The following is a 20,673-nucleotide window of genomic DNA, read 5'->3' on the forward strand; positions in this document are numbered from 1 at the left end:
ACCCTTGGGGAGGGGGGCAGTCAGATATTTGTTGAGACAAAGAAGGAAAAGGAGTCTCCGATGAACTTGGGTTAGGTATTCAATAGAACTTTCCCCTGGACAAATGAATTAACAGCATTCACAGCAACCTGGATGAGATTAGAGAGTATTATTCTGAGTGAAGTAACTCAGAAATGGAAAACCAAGCATCGTATGTTCTCACTGATACGTGGGAGCTAAGCTATGAGGACGCAAAAGCATGAGAATGATACAATGGGCCGGGTGCGGTGGCTCATGCCTGTAATCCCAGCACTCTGGGAGGCCGAGGTGGGTGGATCACGAGGTCAGGAGATCGAGACCGTCCTGGCTGACACAGTGAAACCCCGTCTCTACTAAAAATACAAAAACTTAGCTGGGCGTGGTTGCAGGCGCCTGTAGTCCCAGCTACTCGGGAGGCTGAGGCAGGAGAATGGCCTGAACCTGGGAGGCGGAGCTTGCAGTGAGCCGAGATCGCACCACTGCACTCCAGCCTGGGCGACGACAGAGCAAGACTCCGTCTAAAACAAAAGAATGATACAATGGATTTTGGGGACTTGGGGGGAAGGGTGGGGGGGGGCAAGGGATAAAAGACTACAAATAGGGTGCAGTGTATACTGCTTGGGTGATGGGTACACCAAAATCTCACAAATCACCACTAAAGAACTTATGTAACCAAGTACCACCTGTACCCCAATAACCTATGGAAAAATTTTTTTAAATTTTAATTTTTTTTTAAAAAAAGAACTTTCCCCTGGACAGAAAGGGCAGTCAGATCCCAAGCCACATAAGCATAGGCAGGGGATATAGCTTCCTCCAGGTTGGGAAGGATCTGGAAGAGTGTGAAATGGACAAGGCAGGAAGTGGATTTGATGAGTTCTTGGTCTATCATGCACCCTCTCCATCCCATACCTGCCTTCTCAGTCTGCCCCCAACATGAAAAGTGCCACAAGGGAATCACACCAGACTGGTGGTCAACCCACGTGTCTCCAGGCCTGGCCCAGCCACCAGCTTTCTGGGTGGCCCTGGGTATGTCCTGCCCCACTTGGGGCTCTGTCTCCCCTATCTCAGAGCGGGATGGTAAAAGCCCAGGTCCTTCCAGCTGTGCCACCCCTGGAGTCTCCAAGAAACCCCAGCTAGCCCTTCCCACCTCCCAGTCTGCAGCCCGAGTAGGGCAGGAGCCATCTGAGAGTCCCTCACACCAAACTGAGGCCGGGCTGGTAAGGGTGGAACACGAATGCCTCAGCCAGCACCTCCCTCCGCAGGCCCCTCCACAGCTGGTAGGATGGGCAGCAAATTGTAAATTTGTTTTCCTTCCTCAAATGATGGGAATTGATTAGCTTAGCAAGGAGCTCCAGCTGCTCCGTGGAAAGGAACCAAGGTGGTTCCTGCAGTAGCTGTCATTGATTCAGACAAAGCCCGGAGTAGGACTAGGAGGACTGTGGCCATGGGGGTGGAGTGAGGTGGGGTAGAGTAGGGGCTGTGATCAGGCCTTTCTGGGCCCTGGGAATGTTCTTCTCAGTGACCAATGCCCTTTCTCTCTGCCTCTGTCTCTGTCTCTCTCTCACACATACAGGCACACTCAGAGGTAGTCAAAAATTAAACTCTGGGCCTTGCCGGGGCCCATGAATCAAGGTGGACGCATATCCACAAAACCGACCATCCTCCTCTTGGGAAAGGCAACCGGGGCAGCTGCTTAAAAGAGAACAGGCCCTAGGGAGCCTCATAAGGAAAGACTTCACCCACTTTCAAGCCCAGGCTTGTGGAAATCCAAAGCCATATCTGCAGTCAAATCCCAGCTTTATAACAGGAAAAAAAAAACGCACATCTATATGCATTTAAAAACCCATTAATAGCAGTAACCTGTTTGGGAGGATTATGGGTGATTTTTATTTTCTCCTTTGTACTTGTCTGTTTCTAATTTTTCTGCAATGATCAGGTATATCCTTACTTTTAGAATCAGAAATAAATGTTATTTAAAAATAGAATATGTGTGTATGTGTGGGGAAGGGATTTTGCTAACAGCCTTCAACTCTTTGAGGAATTACTGTAATAGGCGGGGGAGGAGGGCTCTGCCCTCCGAGGAGAGAAACCAAGGAGAGCTGGCTTAGGTTGTAGCAGGAGAGCGCCCAGTGAGAAAGCAGAAGGACCTTGGACAGGGGGAGTTGGCAAATGCCCTGTGGGGGAGTGTGGAATCACCTATTCCCCTGAGGTGGGGAGAGGGATCGTTCAATGAGCAGGAAGTAGCTAATGGCCCACTGGACCCAGAAGAGACCTCAGAGTATACCTTGTCCAATGCCTTCATTTTACACATGGGGAAACTGAGACCCCAGGTCAAGTCAAGGAGAAGGGACTAACCCAAGATCATCTTATCAGTGGCAGGACCAGGACTCCTGGATGAAGTTTTCACTCTACTCCATCCCCAGATTCTGGGGGCAGTTTTTGGCAGCCCCAGGAAACAACCAGACCTGGGGTGAGATGGCTTCTGGACTCAAAATGCCAAAATAGGAGAGCTATTTTTGTTTTTGTTTTGTTTTGTTTTTTGAGACAGAGTATCGCTCTGTCACCCAGGCTGGAGTGCAATGGTGCGATCTCAGCTCACTGCAACCTCCACCTCCCAGGTTCAAGCGATTCTTGTGCCTCAGCCTCCTGAGTAGCTGGGACTACAGGCATGCACCACCACGCCTGGCTAATTTTTGTATTTTTTAGTAGAGATAGGGTTTCACCATGTTGGCCAGGCTGGTCTCGAACTCCTGACAAGCGATCTGCCCGCCTTGGCCTCCCAAAGTGTTGAGATCACAGGTGTGAGCCGCCACACCCAGTTGGGAGAGCCATTTTTGAAGTTGAAGAGAAAAGCCAATCTTCAAGTCACAGGCCAGATGGACTTCCCCATTTGGACAGAATGGGGCTTTGGTGGGAGGTGGTGCTGCCTCAAAAACACCCCCAGGCCCCTGCCAGGCCTCACTCCTCTCCAGAGCAGATGGGGCTCCCAGGGATGTGAACCCATGCCAGAGCCTCCCTGTGGTCCTGTTTATAACTTCCCTCCTCTGGCAAAGGATGACAGAACCCTTCCTTCTCCACTCCCCCATACCAGCCAGACTATTAAAATGTAATCAAAAAATCACATTAGACATGGAGATTTGACTTAAACTACGTATATGTATATACAATTTAACGGCAATTAGGAGCTAATCAGCTTTTTCTTCCTGGCTCAGGATGTTTTGCCTTCCCTGGTTCAGCTCTGGTCCTTGAACATCTTGAGGTCTTTGATTCTCTTACCCTTGGGTCGAGAGTTTTGGGCAGAGGCTCAAAATGAGTTATTTTGAGTTGAACAGCTCCAGAGAAGGGAGGAAAGAAAAGAGGAGGCCTTGGTGCCTCCCAGGCATCACTGTCCTATGTCCTGATACTCTGTCTTCTGAGAATCCACCGCTCTCCGGATGCCCTGGCTATGTGCCAGTCATCAGAATCCCAAACCTTTCCCCAAGACCTGGACACTCCACCTACGCCAGGAGGCTGGAGAAGCACTGGAGATGTGGTGGTGAAATTGGGGCAAAATCACACACATGGAGTGAAGTCAAAAGCCCAGCTAGTTCAGCCCAGCTAGTTCAATGCAGAAACTCTGACACCCATTAAGACCATCATAATAATTAACTCTGCATCTACCACGTGCCAGTACTCCTTATCCATCCTCTGTCATCCTCACATCAGCCCTGCAAGGACGCTAGGGAAGGCATTATGAGCATCCATTTTTTACAGAAGCAAAATCAGAATCAGAGAGGTTAAGTGACTCCCTGGTGGTCACACAGCTACTAAGGGGCAGAACTGGAGTTTGAACCTCAGGTCTATTGATCCTAAAGCCCAGGCTCTTTTGGCCATACCAGGTAGCCTATGAGCTCTTTGAGAGCTGATATGTCAGTACTTGTTGAAGAAACCCATTGCCTTTTAGCAAGTTTGCGCCATCCCCATAAAACCACGAATCACTCGGGGCCTGGCAATTCTGCTTTCAGCAGGTGGCAACTCAGGGCATGACGTAAAGGAAGTCTCCCACCAACCTCAGAAGCTTGGCTTTCCCTTCAATGGGTCATGAGTGTGATGGTTAATTCTATGTGTCAACTTGACTGGACCATGGGGTGCCCAGATATTTGGCCAAACATGATTCTGGGTGTGTGTGTGTGAGAGAGAGAGCGTGTTTCCAGATAAGATTTTTTTTTTTTTGAGATGGAGTCTTGCTGTGTCGCCTAGGCTTGAGTGTGGTGGCATGATCTCAGCTCACTGCAACCTCCACCTCTGAAGTTCAAATGATTCTCCTGTCTCAGCCTCCCAAGTAGCTGGGATTACAGGTGCATGCCACCATGCCTGGCTAATTTTTGTATTTTTAGTAGAGATGGGGTTTCGCCATGTTGGCCAGGCTGGTCTTGAACTCCTACCTCAAGTGATCTGCCCACCTCAGCCTCCCAAAGTGCTAGGATTACAGGAGTGAGCCACCAAGCCCAGCCTCCAGATAAGATTAGCATCAGTACACAGAGTAAAGCAGATGGTGCTCACTAATGAGGGTGGGCCTCAACCAATCAGTTGAAGATCTGAATAGAATGAAAAGGCTAAGAGGGAATTGTTTTTGTTGACTGCTAGAGCTTGGACATTGGTCTTTTCTGGCCTTTGGACTCAAGCTGAAATATCAGCTCTTCTTGGGTCTTTAGCCTGCCAGCTATCAGACCAGCTTACACCATTGGCCCTCCTGGTTCTCAGGCCTTCAGTCTCAAACTGCAACTATACCATCAGCTCTCCTGGGTCTCCAGCTTGCTGCCTGCAGATCTTGGGGCTTCTCAGCCTCCATAATCACATAAGCCAATTCCTTCTAATAAATCTCTCTCTCTCTCTGATATATATATGCTATTGGTTATTTTCCTCTGGAGAACCCTAATACAATGGGGCCGTGAAGCAACCCAGAGAGAAAGTAGGAGTGAAGCAGGGAGCCCCATCCTAGCAGCTGGATCCTAGGGCCCTCCCAGAGTCTTCTCTGAAGAGGTTCCAAGTCCTACCTAGAATCTCAAATGAACATGGCAACAGAGCCAGGGAATGCCTTCCAGATCCATAGAGGAAGGGGTATGGCTGAGTGACTTTCCACACTTGTCCGAGCTCTTTCCCCAGCAAGAAGATCCTGAATCTATCACCCCATATCTCCTGCCCCAGCCCCAGGGAAACCTGGCTTTGTGGCTGCAGCTGAAGCAAGCACCTACCTCTACTCCCCATCACCCCTGCTGCCCCCTAAGAAACACGATCTTTGTTGGCTCAATCTGCCAGCCGGAAATTCAGAGGGGGTACAAATGACCATTCCTCTCTGCAAAGAAAATCTGGGCTTATTATTAGAAGCCCAGGTGGGGGTGGGGAGAGGAATCGGGTGGGGGCTCTGTGGCAAGCCTGTCCAAGCCCCCCATTTCTCAGAGAAGGTGAGACTGCACAGATGGAGTGGATGAAGGATGACTGGCCTCCTGGGGCTGACAGCTGGTGAGGAAACTGTGGGCGCTGACTCGAAAAACCCAATGGCTCAATATTTATCAGGCAAACAAGCTTTGCCCGAGTCAATATATCACCTGAGGAAACGTCCCAGCCAACACCAAAGGGATCCAACGTTCATGGGCACAACAGCCACTATCACTTTCCCTGTTCTGGTGTCCCCTCTCTAGTGGGCTCAGTAGGACAGAACCCGACCCCCTAACACCAAGAGGGAAATCTGTAAAATGGGGATGGTGATACTGCTCCCCTGCTGAACCACAGCAGCTAGTACGATTATTAACTTCTTAGCCAGCCAGAGCCCAGGACTGGCCCCTGCTGTAGGCAGGTCCCCAAGTCAACTGGAGCGGACTCCTTTATTCTCTGCCCCAAAGATCCTTGGACTTTAACGTGAATCGGAGTCACTAGGCATACTCATTAAAGTGCAAACTCTAGGTCAGATTCCAGGTCAGAGGAGGTGGGGCCCAGGAATCCGGGTTTTGTTTTGTTTTGTTTGTTTTGAGATGGGGTCTCACTCTGTCACCCAGGCTGGAGTGCAGTGACACTATGATGGTTCACTGCAGCCTCGACCTCCCGGGCTCGAGTGGTCCTCCCCCCTCAGCCTCCCAAGTAGCTGAGACTACAGGTGCATGCCACCACACCTGACTGTTTTTGTTTTTTGTTTTTAATTTTTTGTAAAGATGGCGTTTTGCTAGGTTGCCCAGGCTGATCTCAAACTCAAGCAATCTTTCTGCCCCAGTCTCCAAACTGTTGGAATTACAGTAGGTGTCAGCCACCATGCCCAACCTGGAATCTATATTTAAACCACCTCCCCAGGTGATTCTGATACAGGTGGTCCAGAAGCATTCTTGGAAAACCCTTGCTGCCCTGGTCATCCTCCCCTGTTCCCAGTGGCTCCCTCCAGCAACTGATTTAGCCTTGGCCTCCCCACATCCCTCCACCATGGCTCACATGTGTCCCTAGGGGTTCGGGGTATGGACTCAGGCTGCTGTATCTCTAGCCAAGGCTCACTCCTCAGGGTGTCTTTTCCTCCATCCATGGGGAGGGAAGAAATGATGGCATTTGGGCCAGCCAGACAGGGGGATACAAACAGCACACCCAGATCTGACAAACAGCTCTTCTTGGTAGGGCCAGACAGTAAAAGGAACTAGAAGTCCAAGGGCTTACTATCTGCCAGGCCCCTTAAAAGGGGACTAGGTGGGGAGTTTACCATCCATTGAGCACTACTGTGTGTCTGGCACATGGGAGGTGCTTTATTTATTTATATCACGTCTGATCCAACCCCCACCCTACAAGGCTGCTTACAGAGCTGGGCTGGATTGGAGCCTCTGGAGGTAATGTCAGAGCCCATCCTTTTAGCCACCGTGCCCTGATGCCAAAAGGAATTCCACCCGACTAACCCTCTCTGGCCACCTCCTGCCCCTGCCTGCACAACTCAGGCCTCACCTCCAAGACCCATCAGCACTGGAGCCTGGAGCCCACAAAGCAGCCTTGGCATCAATGAGGAAAAGACAATGGAAGCTTAATAAAATCAGCAACATGGCCGGTCACGGTGGCTCACGCCTGTAATCCCAGCACTTTGGGAGGCCAACGCGGGCAGATCACCCGAGGTCAGGAATTTGATATCAGCCTGGCCAACATGATGAAACCCCGTTTCTACTAAAAATACAAAAAATTAGCCAGGCATGGTGGCGGGTGCCTGTAATCCCAGCTACTTGGGAGGCTGAGGCAGAAGAATTGCTTGTACCCAGGAGGCAGAGGTTGCAGTGAGCCAAGATCATGCCACTGCACTCTAGCCTGGGCAACAAGAGCGAAACATCATCCCAAAAACAAAAACAAAAACAAAAAACCCCAGCAACACTTACAGAACCTGTGAAATATGACCAGGTTCCCAGATGCCCCTGGCCTGACGGGTCAGCAGGTTCCTGGAAACTCTCACTGCAGGCCTTGGCCAATCCGTCCAGACCGCCCCCACCCCCGACATCTCTCCCACCCTCAGTCCCAAGTCCTGGGTGTATGAGGCTGGAGATCACAGCTGCCAAGTACAGAGGAACCTCTGGGCCCAGCAGCCAGTCCAGCACCCCAGCCCCTAGACTGCTGGGTTAATAAAAAATAAAAAGATCCCAACGATATATGACCAATAACTACGGCCATAAAAGCCAAATTGGATTTCTTTCTGGCTGATGAGCTCAGGGCCCTTTTCATTCTGAGACGTGATTAACAAATATGTAAAACAATTCTCTCAGCATCTCATCTTGGGATCTTGCTGCAAGTTCAAGCTTGGGGGCAAGGGAGGTGGAGGAAGCAGGGGATCTGTGCCTGGGGCAGCAGAAGTGGCCCCAAGGACTTGGGGTTGGAACCTGCCTGGCCACTCGCCTGTGTGACCTAGAACAAGTCACTTAACATCTCTGGATAGGTAGTTTCTCCGTCTTCCAGATGGGGAGCGGGAAGAGGTGCTCTCTAAATCTTCTGCCTCTGATTCTCAGTCAGAGAGTCAGACTGAGGCAGAGCAAGGGGAGCTGGATGCTGGGAGAGGCTCCCCGTCACCTCTCTGCAGAATAATTGGAGGGGGCAGCATGCAGGGATCCTGCTGTCTTTGGAGGGGAGCACGCACAGGGGCCTGGCCAAGTGGCAAGAACAGCTGAATAGCCAATAGCCATGTACTGGGTGCCATCAGCTTTGCTGGGACACAGCAGGTGGTCACCTGCCAGTTCCTAGCTCTGTGGAAGGCTTGGGAGACTGCAATCCCTCCTACAGCCCCAGCACGCCCAGACCACAATCTGTGGGTCCAGAGATGTTGCAAAACTCTTCCTTGCCCCATAGCCCCCAAAGAGAAGCTGGAGGATACATCAGAAGCTAAACGTGCTCAAACCTGCTGAGGGGCCGCCATGAGGCACTCGGGATGGAGCTCTGGGAGAGGGCTGTACCCGCAGCCTCACTGCCTGGGAAGGAACAGAGAACCTTAGGGCAAATCTCTTTCCCTCTGAGAACTTGAGGCTCCCCCATCCCCTGCTGCCTGGGCCTGTGAAGGGCTGAGGAGACCAGCAGCAGATGAAAGGGGCACAGTGAGGAGATGGTGGAGGCTGCCCTTGTGTTCCTGAGCCAGAGCCCTTTCTCTTCCCATCCTCAATCCTCTCATCGCGGGGGAGGCGGTGGGACTGAATCATGTTGCATCCATGCAGCAAATTCCAGCTTCCAGGTCATTTTTGCGTAGGTTTTCTCCTCCTAGGAATTATTTCCAATTTGCAGACAAGAAAACTGAGGCTAAGGAAGTGAAGGGACTTATTTGAACCTGATTTCTGATGAGCTCAGTACCCTTCTCACTGTGGTAGATTTTATTTGAGTCTTACATGTTTGAAAATCTCAGGGTCCTAGAATCAGTCCTCCCAACCCCCACTTGGGTGTCTGTGCATGCATGCACGCACGTGTCTGCAAACACACACACACACACACACACACACACACACACAGAGCATCTGCCCTCAGCCGTCGTTCTGGTCACAGCTTAGGTACAGCGCTGGCTGGACTGTGGGTCCCACGGAAGGGAGGAGGGTGGAGACATGAGAGACTGACCTTCAAGTTCCCCATCACGGGTGCCCAGGTGGAATCTCACCTTCGGTGCCCACCCAGGTCAGTGGCTCCAGGGAAGGCTTCCTGGCTCCCTTGTTGAGTGACAGCTCAGGCATGGATAGTGGGGAGCAGGTGTCCATCCAGGAGATGGGCTCAGTACCCCTCAGCCCCTGGGACCTGCGCAGAGGCCCTTGCTCTGGGGTGGGGGGAGTCTGACACTGGTCTCAGCCTCAGCACCCCCTCCACAATGATGCAGCTGCCTACGGAGACAGGAGTCGGGGGTTGGTGCTCAGCCTCTAGGGCTGGGGATGGAAAGTGGCCCCTCAAGTACTGACCCCCTCCAACTCTGCTGCCTTTCTCATAAAATGCTTGGGAGGCTCAGGGCCCCAGGAACTAAGAACTGCTGCTCCCAGCCCCAAAGGCCAGGAGAGACCCAGCGAAGCTACCTGGGCTCAAAAATCTCAGACTGCTTCCCTCACACCCCCACCCTGCTCAATGGTGGAGTGTTATCCAAAGTTTAATGGGAACGCCCCTCCCCACGCACCAGTTATTCCATGATAACGGGGCTCTGTCTATTCCATGATAGAGGGCCAGGACACAGGAGTGTGACACAGGAGAGAGGATGGGGTAATTTAGGGCTGGGGAACCAGTTGAGAAGGTCAAAAGTGTTATAGGGTCCTTGGGGTCCTGAGGCAGCAGCTTCCATCCGCTTTCAGCCTCCTGGGTTCCAATCCATGCCATAGCCAGAAGCCAGAGACACCCCAAGACCAGAGGGTCCTGCAGAATGGGATGAGGGTGGGGCAGGCAGTGAGAGGGCAATGCTCAGGGAGTCAGTCTCTCTACTGAACCTGAGCCAAGGGTGTTCTGGGCCCCTCATTACTCCAGGACGGGGGAAGCAGCTGGAGGAGGTGAAGCCTGGGAATGCTCTGAGAGCAGGTCTACAGAGGGAGAAATAAGCTACTTAAGCTACTTAGTCTTTTAGGCTGGTGACAGCGGGAATGATGCAAATTGATTCCTATTCAAGTGCTGTCCCAGGCAAGGTGGTGGCCGGGAAGGCAGAAGCCTCCTTTTCCCGAAGCAATGACCTCCAAGCGTACCTGCTGAGCCTCAGAGCAACTTCTGAGCAGGGGTAGCGGTGGCAGCCGCCCCATTACCCCAGAGCTGGGCTCAGCTGCCCATTCTCCATGTAGCTGCCCGTTCTCCATGTCCCCTCAGGAAGGGAGGACATCCAGGACTCTCTCCAATCCAGAGCCAAAGCTCCCTCTCCCCCTCCCCAGGCTCCTCCGACTCAGGGCACTCTGCTGCCGAGCAGGGTGGCTCCTCAGCTTTTCCTGGGGTGGGGGACATTCTTTCAAGACTGGGGGGATGAGGACAAGAGAAGGACCCTTCCCTTTGTCCATACTTGGGGTCAGGCCCTACCAAATCAAAGCCCTGACTGTCAAAGTCCCTCAGCCCCATTCCCCAATTCATACATTTACCAATTCATTCACTCATTCTAACTTCATTCACTTATTGGTGCTTGCTATATAAAATAAGGACTTTCTGTTAAATCATCATAATCTGGCTGGGTGTGGTGGCTAACACCTGCCACCCCAGCACAGTGGGAGGCCAAGGCAGGCAGATCACTTGAGCCCAGGAGTTCAAGACCAGCCTGGGCAACATAGGGAGACCTTGTCTCTACTAAAAGTAAAAAACTTATCCGGCGCGTGGTCATGCGCACCCGTAGTCCCAATTACTCAGGAGGCTGACGGGGGAGGATTGCTTGAGCTCAGGCATTTGAGGCTGCAGTGAGCTGTGATTGCAGCACTGCACTCCAGCCTGGATGACAGAGAGCTTATCTTAAAAAAAAAAAAATCATAATCTTAACTTAGTGATGTCTTCAACTCCTTTCCTCCTGAAGGCTCCATGAACCTTTTCACCCCAGATCTATTCGCATGTTCATTAACTCCCAAGAACGCCAGTTGGCTGACATGTCCCTGTTCATTGCAGATTCCTGGCTCTGTTACTCTGGGATCATCTGCTGGAAGTCTCTGGAGCACCAGGTCGGAAAGTCAGAAACCCTTGGAGGGAACCCACAGCAGCTACTAGCTTGTAATGCACACTCTCAGCCAGCCTTTTCCCAGCTTCCCCGGCTAAAGAAGGGAAGGGGGCGGGGGTTCTCTTCCGGCTGCTGACACTTCTCCAAAGCCTGATTCCTCTCTAATGTCTCCCAGGCCTGGATTGCAGGGAGGAACAAAAACCAACATCCTGCCTTTGTGAAGTCACAAGATGATGCCTTAAAACCAACAAATACTTTTCAACCTGGGCGTCCCCACACACGATCATGTCCAGAGGGGTGCAAGTCTCAGCTGTGTCTACATGGAAGGAAAAGGGGGAAACATCTGGATGAAAGCCAGCAACGTCCTGCCACTCTGCCAGATGCTGCCCACATCTGGACATTCAAAAAGTGATCTGTTCGGTGGCTTAGCAGTCGAGAAGCAAATGGTCAGCCCACATCACCCTATCCATCAGAACACAGAGCCCGAGTCCCTATGCACAATTACCCAGATTACTGAAGGACTCATAAGGTACTTTGGCTTCAATCATACTCATCCTCAAAGGCCCAAATCAAGTGAAAGTAAAGGCCAGAGTGTGGGGCTCAGTCCTTGTGCGCATGGCAGCTGGGTCCCATCTCCACTGCTTATTAGTAAGCTGCTTAGACTCTCTGCACTTCACATTTCTCATCCTTAACATGGAGATAACAGTGCTATCCCCCTTGCTGAGCAGGTATGAGGATGAAATGAGATCATATCTGTAAAGTTCTAAGCCAGGGCCCGGCAGGTAGTAAACATTCAAAATATGTTGACTGTTATTATCATGATCATTATCATCGGGGTGATTGCCCTGCAGAGCTCCCCAACGAAGAACAGAGAGATCTCCCAGGACAGTGCAAAGGTCAATGCAGTTGCAGGGTGTGGGGGACACATACTTTTCCCAAACCTCCCAGGAACACCAATTTGCCACAACCTTCCCCACCCTGACCCCCGTTGAAGCTGCCTTCCCCAGAGACAAGAAGATCACCACATCCTCCTTCCCGACAGGAGTGGCTTCCAGCTGGCAGTCACGTCTCCTCTATTAACAAGGCTTGGCAAAGGACACATCATCCAGGTGCCAGTGTATGTGCTGGACGCCCCGAGCAGATGGCTGGGCGGAGTGAGCCTTCTCCACTGCACCCTCCTCCTACCAAGACATCAAGCTCATGGACAGTCTAGTTGCACTGGGGGCAACACCTACAGGAAACCTTCCTCCTGACCCTGGAGAGACCACTTGACTGGATCATGCCGTCTCAGCCCCAGGGGACAGCTGGGTCCCTCTTCTACTGTGGTGGGGGGCCTGGCTGAGACACCATTAATCATCTATCACCTCTGCTCCTTCAGCTAGAGGTCCTGGGGGGTGGGAATGGGGACTCTGATGAGCTCTACAGGGACAGAGACAGAGACCTTTCCATTAGGTTGGTGCAAAAGGAATCAGGGGTTTTGCCATTACTTTCAATGGCAAAAATCACAATTATACTTTTGCACCAACCTAACACTTCTACAAGCCCACACCTGGCACACAGTAGGACTGCTCAGGCAGATGCTTGTGAGATGGGAAATAATGGAGAAGGCCTTTTCTGGCAAAGGAGGTTGAGGTCCCTGGACACTATCTCCCAGGACATTACTCTGTGGTTCCAAGAAGTGCCCCTGTAAATGGTACCTGCTAGAATCTAAATCCATGCCAATCCTTCCCACTGTCCTTACCATCCCCTTGTTCCCAGGTCAAGCTCACTGTATACAGAAACACCATAACCTGCCACCCAACAGCCTTTTCCAAACTGGCAGGTTCCCCATCTGGTTTGCTCAGAGGGAGGAACGGATGGGAGGAAGTAAATTGCCAAGATCAAGGGCATGCCGGGAGTTCTGCAGACGAGACCCTCTCCAGCATCTTCTCTCCCCTGAGTTCAGGGAGAAACATACCCAGACCTTACACTTCACTAATGCCCTCAGGGGATGGCCCCAGGATGCTGCACCGGGTTCTTCCTTCCAGGTTTTGGCAGACACACAGCCTCTGCTGGTACACATGCCAGCAAGCGTGACCAGCCTGGAGGTGTAATATAAATAGCCTGCCGCTGCCCATCAGCTCCTCCGCCCCCTTGGCATTAGTTCCAAACCTTCACCTTCTTCACCCCCAGAGAGAACCAGCCAGCGGGGCTCTGCTGGGCTCCACCTGCCTCCTCACCAGCAGTGTGACCTTGAGCGGGTGACTTGACCTCTCTAGCCTCAGGCCCTTCCATTGTGAAATGGAATCAGAGCACCTCCCTCTTGAGTGGTTATGGGGATTACATCAGTTAAGGTCCATGAAGCATTTAGCACACTGCCTGGCATGTGGCTAATGTCAGAGGGGGTGCAGCGGAGAGGACTGGAGCGATGACAGCAAGCAGCATTTCACCTCTGCACTTGGAAGGAAGTTGTTAGGTTTACTGGCTGCATCAGTTAGGTCCCCTTCCCTGGTGTGGTTTGGACAATTCCCACACACCCAAGGAAGCCAGTCCGGCTGCCTGGGAAGATCCCTGGCCTGGGATTCTGAGACTCAGGCTCTGCTACCAACATGCTGTGTGATGCTGGGCAACTCACTTGCCCTCTCTGAAGTAACTTCCCCATCTGCAGAGGCTTCTCATATCCTTGACCTCTTACAGAGTTAAGTTGTCTTTCACACTCCAAGGTTCACAGCTTGAGTCCCATTCCAGACTCTCACGGGGACTCAGCTCCGGCCCAGCCATGGCTCAGAAGCCTTGAGTACCCAGGCCAGGCCACTGACTGATAAACGCAGGTGAGGGTACTGCCCTTCACTTCTGGCCTGTCTGGCAGAGGAATTTACATTCTTTTGAAACCCATCATATAAACAGGTTTCTCGACAAGAAAATATTTATTGAATGACAGTAACCAAAACAATACAGGGTACTTGGCAAAATGGGGGTTTTTGCTTCATTCAGATCAAAATCTGATCCCAGCTTGGCCTCTTCTCGCTGTGTGACCTTGGGCAAGTCTCTTCACTTCTCTGAACTTTGTTTTTCCCACACATTAAATGAGGATGACAATTCATGTGACATGAGATGATGGCAAGGCTTAAGTGAGACAGTCCACGTAAATGCTTAGCACCTGGCACATAGTAGGTATTTAACACATGGCAGCTATGATTGGTTGGTATTGTTATCACCAGCCTCCCATCATAAGGCGGAGGACCTGAGGCCATCAGCCATGTCTGGTGCCTGTTTCCAAAGAGCTTTGACAACACACAGACACATATTCCTCGCAATCCTCCCGCCCGTGTACCTTCCAGCTGGTGCAGAGTGGAGTGCGGCTGTCTGGTCTCCCAGCGGCCAGGCAGAGAGTGAGCTCACTGGGGGAGGCTCTGCCGCCATCCCTGGACTGGTCCCGCAGCATCCATGCCTCCGGCCTTTGTTGGGCAGCTGCAGCGTGAGCCGCACTGTCTGCCCGTGAAATGCGACTTTTGGAAAACATACATATTTGTGAGTTGGAGCATGTTTCTATTTTGGGCCGACACTGCTCTCTTTATTTATTTTTCCTGGGCTTCGATGCTTTGGAATCTAGCTTGGAAGGGTGTTTTGACAGACTTTGACACCTCTCCCAGCTCCTTTGGCAAGACACCATGCTTGGGTAGGGGGAGGGCAGACAGAGAAGAAGACGATTTCAAACGACAAGCCCTCTTCCTTGGCTAGGACTGATGGACAATCCCACACCCCTGCCTCACTGTCCCAGCCCTCCGTTTCTCCACATTTGGGTGTGGGGAGGAGTATAAGGGGGGTTCAGGTGGGGAAACCATTTCAAAGAGGGGGAAGGGAACCAAAAAGGCTAATCACTGAGCTCTCGATTTTAACAATGCTAGCATCATTATCAACACCTATAGTATTGTTATTGTCAACCATCACTACTACCACCCCACCATTTTGGGGTGCCTACTTTTATTGCTGGCAGTGGGCTGACTGATGGCCCTTAGGGACACCACCTCCTTGCACAGCATATGATTTGGCTCATCTGTGAAGGCTATTTTTGCCATCCCCAGCTCATAGGGCTATGAAAAGAGGCTGCTTAGCCACATGGTGGTGATGGCCATCTTCCCTCTTGGCATCAGAGCCTGGCCAGCAACCAACTGCCCATGGGCAGTCTACTTGCTTGGGTCCAAGGACATGAGGCTGATTGCAAAGCCCCTACTCACTGGGCAGGACCTCTAAAGCTGCTCTCAGCTGTTCCCTTCTCTGTGGCCATTTACAACCAGCCCAGTGTCTGCCACTTGGGAGGAAGGACCTTAACTCAGACAATTCCATCCACCGCCTTTGATGACTAGGGGAATAGGGGGTGGGGAGGATGGGGAGACGAGGGAAGTATGTCTATACTAGCAGAGAAAGGGGCTTAAACCATCCAAGGACCTGGCGATCATGAGATCCAGGTTTAAATCTTCTATTCATTCATTTGTCCATTCACTCATTCATTCACCACACATCTACCAGCAGAACCGGTGGTATATGCAGAGGATATATAGACAGTAGAAGTAATGCCTGCCCCAATGAAGATTGCACTTCAGCAGTATGACCTCAAGAAAATTACTTGACATCTCTGGTCCTATTAAGGAAATCATCTAAACATCCCTCACTCAGGGAACAGGATGACTTCACTAGTGGTGGATGCTCTAAGGAAGGGGAAAGGTAGGATAATCTTTGGGGTTAGAATCACAATTTTCAATCCCACCCACACTCAAGAGACTCACTAGAGAGTCAATGTTCCAGATTATTAGGGCCAGAAAGTGACCCTACAGGTCACCTCAGGCAGTCCTTTAACAGACGGGAAACCTGAAGCTCAGAGAAGGGAAGTAGTTTGCCCAAGGGCAAACTGGGAGTCTGTGGTTAAGCTCGGACTAGGATCCAGGTCCCCTCACTTCCAGTCCAGTGCTCCTTCCACCACACCATGCTGGGACTATTCTTCTTTCAACCCAGTTTCTGGATTTGAAGGACAACAGCAGGAGAGGTGTCAAAGGGCAAGCCAGGTCATGGCTACCAGATCTCATGGCTAGCCAAATCTCGAGGGGGGTTCCAGAATGCTTCACCCAAAGTTCTTGGCCCCTTGGAGAGATCACTGGGGCTCTGTGGCATCTGGCCCTAGAAAACTTCCTGGGGAGGGGAACAGAAGCTGCTGAGGCCACGGTAGAGGGCCGTCAGATTTCCAAAGAGAGAGTAACGGGGACATGGAACCTGCAGTGAAGAACGCAAGTCTGAGATAATGGAGTCAGCTCCCCCTAAGGGTCAGCTGTGCCCACATCCCAGCAAAGACTGGGTCAGACCCAGCCTAAGGAAAGTTGGGGAGAGAAGTGAAGACAGTGGGGAAGGATGACTGGAAAGACCAAAAAAAGAGGGTGCATGTGCGTGTGTGTGTGTGTGTGTGTGTGCGAGAGAGAGAGAGAGAGAAACCTGGGGGAGGGAACAGAGCAGGGAAACAGAGGGTACAAGCAAAGAATGCGGACCCTGATTGTACATGTGTGTGTCTGGACTAAGGTTAGAGAAAGAGGAGTGAGTATTGAGGTAGAGAGCCAAGCAAAATGGACCCTGGGCTGAAAATGGAGATTCTGTAAGGCACCTGTCCAGGCTGGGCTTCTGCCTGGAGCTTCCACCGAGCCACAGCCTCCTCCCTCCCTCCAGAAGATCCCCTGGTCCCCTGGCAGGTGTAGTAGTAGGAGGTGGGGAGGGGGTGTTTGCTCTAAATCCCCATGCTTCGCCCATAGGAGCAGGACAGTGTGTGTGTGTGTGTGTGTGTGTGTGCACGCGCGCGCTGGGGGTGGAAGTGTGTTTGTGCTTGGGAGTCTGAGTGGCTTTGTGAGTCACTGGGCATCAGTGGGAACACCAGGTGGTGGGCTCTGGAATCTGGGGCTTAGTCAGTGAGTCCAGAGACAGCAACCTTGAGTGCGGAGCGGGGGCGAAGATGCTGCCCAGGTCCACGAACGTGTGTGCTTGTGAGATCTGTCCGCCCACGTGCGTGTGAACCGTGGGTCTGCGTGGATTGTGTGCGCCTGAGGATTGTGGGTGGGTGTGTACTTGCGCGAGTGTATGTGTGTGGACTGTTTTCCAGTGGTCTGTAGATATGTGTGTGCGCATGGATGGGTGTGAGTGTGCGCGTGGACTGTGGGTGTGCGCGGGCTTCTGAGTTTCTAGGGCGGCCGCGAGGCGCTGTCCGCGGTGCTGACCCGGGGAGTGGGCTGACGGAGACCTGCGCGCAGTCTCGCAGTGAGTGGGGGACAGCGGGAAGCTGGCGCCGGCCGTGGAGCAGAGGCCGAGAAGAGAAGCCCCCAAGGAGGCGCCTTCCCAGCCCTGCTGCCGGCCTCCCCAGGGAGTTGGGAAAAGTTCTCCCGGCGGTGGGGTTGGCTCCCGGGACTCGGCGCCCCTTGCGCTGGGAATCTTTCCCGACCCTCAGCGCCGCCACTGCCCGGCTGCCCACTCCACCTCCACCCTCGTTCGCGTTCTCGGCAGAGCCTGGGGACCCTCGCGCGCGCGGATCCATCGCTGGCCCGGCCCGCCCCAAGCCCCCACGCGCCCTCCCCGGCCGGACCTGCAGCCAGGTTAATCGGGGAAATGTCCCTCCGAGAGCATGAGTACGCTAGGTAGGTGGTGGGTGGAGGGGGTCATTAGCCTTACTCTGTCCCCTCCCTCCGCTCTAGCATGGGCGAGAGCCCGATCCAAGGGCGGCTTCAGACTGACGCTCAACTTTTATGGACCCAGATATCCCTCAGAGGGAACAAGCAGGGGCCAGAGGTCGGAAGCCTTGCCGTTCCTGGACATCCAACATCCAACTCCCCTTGGCCGACCAAGAATGCTGCAGTCCCGCGGGGAGATGGTGCGGAGCTGGGGCCCGGTCGCAGAGGGCAAGCTTGGGTTCTGTCCACCCCTGACCGTCTTTCCCGGGGGGCTCCGAGGCCGGCATCCCGGGCTGGCTGGAGAGCGAGAGAACTTCGCGCGCGGCGCCACGCAGGTCGGGGTGCGGACGGCGCGGAGGACTTCCCCCTCCTCCTAGCAATGCATCCCCCAGCCCCGAGACCAAGCCCGGATGGCGCCCCGCGGCCGTGCACTCACCTCGGCCGGCCGAACGGGGCTAGGCTGAGCCGCCGGAGCGGGAGGGAGTGCGCAGAGGGTCGGGGGGCGGCGGCCACCACGCTGCGCAGACTCGTCTCCTCGCGGAAGTCGCAGGGGGAAGCTTCTCGGAGCCGCAGGAGGCTGGGGCTCCCCCTCCGCTCCAGGGCAAGCAGACCGCGGGAAGCTCCGCGCGAATCCGAGTCCTCAGCTCGCAACCCGAGCACTCCGCGCCGCCGCCGCCTTTTATTCGCCGCCCGCCTTTGTTTGGGTCCGGGCTCCTACCACGGGTCGCGGGGGTGTCCGAGCCAGGCTCCGGAGCCGCGCTGCCGCCCAGTCCCTGGCGCCTCTCGGGCTCCGCGCCGCCGCGCCTTGAGTCAGTGGCCGGCGAGACCCTGCGCCACGCCGCGCGCTGCGGTCTCTGGGACCCGCTGTCTGGCGCTGTCTTTGCCGCCGCTCCCCCTGCCGATCCGCGCGGTGGTTCAGCCCGGCCCTGGCGCCCGCGGGCGGGGGAAGCGCGAGGCGCAGCGACCCCTGGGGGTCGGTCCCCGCCCCTGCAGACGGTCCGGGCCAGGCACCACCCCCCAGCCCCGCCTCCGAGTTTCCTGATACCCAAGTCTCTCCCGGGCCCGCGCTCCCGCTCCTCTCCAGCCAGCCCGCTCAGCCTTGGCAGGTCACCAGCCTCCTGGACACTCGCGGGCATCCCCGGGCGCCCTCCGGAGGAAGCTGCCAAGCCCAGGCTCCTGGCGCCGTCCCTTCCTCGTTTGTTCTTCATTTACCCCTCTGGCACCAGAACCCGGAGCCATACCAGCCCCTGGGACCGGGCATCCCTCCAGCTCTAGCACATGACCTGCCTGACACCCCTAGCCAAAGGGCCACAAGGAGAAAGAGCCTGGGGGGGGAGGCAGGCCAGTACCCTGGCCCATTTCTCTCCATCAGGGCTCAGAGAGCATTGGCATTGGTGTTGCCCAGGGAGAGTGAAGTGGGACCCCTCAAAAGGGGGCCAGCTGCCAGCCCCCAGCTGCAGGGTGGAAGGGATGTCAGTGACGGAAGCCAGAAAGGAGGGAGGCCATTGCCATGCTGTGTGAGGGTGAGCCATGAGCTTGTCATTTGTCCTGGGTGTGTGCCGACCAAGGACCTGGGAAGATAGGGCAATGGTGAGACACAATCCTTGCCTTCAGGAGGTTTCCGGCTTATGGGAGAGAGAAGAATATGGGAGAGTTATGAATGAAATATAACAAACCCGGCCAGCCAACACACTGATGCTGAACCCACAGCAGCCCCTCCCCATCCCCAGCCCTTATTTTTAAAAGAGGAAAACTGGGTGAGACGCACCTCGAAATGTCAGGGTGCTGAATGGATCTCCTGTGCTGTTCACCTGCTGCTCCTGCTCTGTCTCTCTGCTGTACAGTCCCTGGCTGGAAGCTGTACCCACTGACTGGCTGTCAACTAGACACATTGGTATTTATGACTCTGGGTGCCCTGAGAGCTTATCTATGCAGAAGCAAATGGCCCGAGCCAGTGTCCCTGCCCTGGCACTCACTCCCCATGTGCTCAAGGTCTCAAGAGAGCCATTGCCAGGTTGGCCAAGTCTGTCAGAAGACTCCCAATGGCTCCATCTGGCCTTAAAGACATTAGAGTTGGGGGCAGTTCCTGGGGTGAAGGGTGCCACTGTGAGCTGTAAGGGGAGAAAGAGACAGGAGATCTCTCCAGAGAAGTAGAGGGTGTGAAAATTGCTGTCCCAGGACCAGAGGCCAAATCTGATATGAGTACAGAGGACCAGACTTGGCATCACCCTGCAAACTTCTAGTCCCATTTGCCATATCCTAGAGGGAGGACAGAGAATGAGGAGCCATGTGAGAGGGTGGGAGGAGGGAGAACAAGGAAAAGATTTGTTTTTAAGGGAGCAATAGAGAGACACAAAGTGTGTTCCCAAGCCCAGCTGAGAGCAAAGGGTTTTCTTGGCTGGGAGAATGGCTTGATTATTTTCCATTTGTTTTAAGGCTGCTTCTAGGAGCCTCCTCAAAGTTCTCCAAGGCTCCAGCACTGTTCCTCTCAGTCTGACAAATCCACCGGCCATCCCATTGGTGTGCCCCATGGTGCTGTGCCACCCTCAGTCCATGCCTGGGGATGCAGCTGCCACTCTGCTGGGGAATAGATTTAGTGGGTTTGATATAGGTCCTTGATGAAATTCTCACCACCTTCAAAGGAGTCCTGCTTCATGTTGCCTAGCTGGCCATAGCTGTGGCCACCTTGGCCACACCCTCCTCAGAACCCTCTCTGGCCTCTGGAGACTTCCAGAGGATCTCCAGTGGGGCTGGGCTTGCTCTGCCCTTGGTGGGGGTTTTTCTATGAAGGGAGGGTGCAGAGGCAGAGGCCTGTGGAGGGGGAGAGGAGGTGCACAGTGTGGTATCCAGGAACACTGG

At 53.6% G+C, this 20,673-nt stretch overlaps 1 protein-coding gene across 3 annotated transcripts in view; it reads right to left on the reverse strand.

The window, feature by feature from the left end:
* Positions 1 to 18,480, reverse strand: part of DISP3 (dispatched RND transporter family member 3) — a 59,059-nt gene extending 40,579 nt beyond the window's left edge. For 2 of the 3 annotated variants that reach the window (XM_055384398.2, XM_055384413.2), the window contains exon 1: positions 18,251 to 18,474. The gene's annotated coding sequence lies outside the window, so the exon portion shown is untranslated. Of the gene's footprint in view, positions 1 to 18,250 lie in introns of all 3 variants that reach the window. The other variant, XM_004024643.5, reaches the window with a different exon arrangement.
* Positions 18,481 to 20,673: the final 2,193 nt, after the last annotated feature.

Source organism: Gorilla gorilla, chromosome 1 (genome assembly GCF_029281585.2).
Source record: "Gorilla gorilla gorilla isolate KB3781 chromosome 1, NHGRI_mGorGor1-v2.1_pri, whole genome shotgun sequence".
NCBI lineage: Eukaryota > Metazoa > Chordata > Mammalia > Primates > Hominidae > Gorilla > Gorilla gorilla.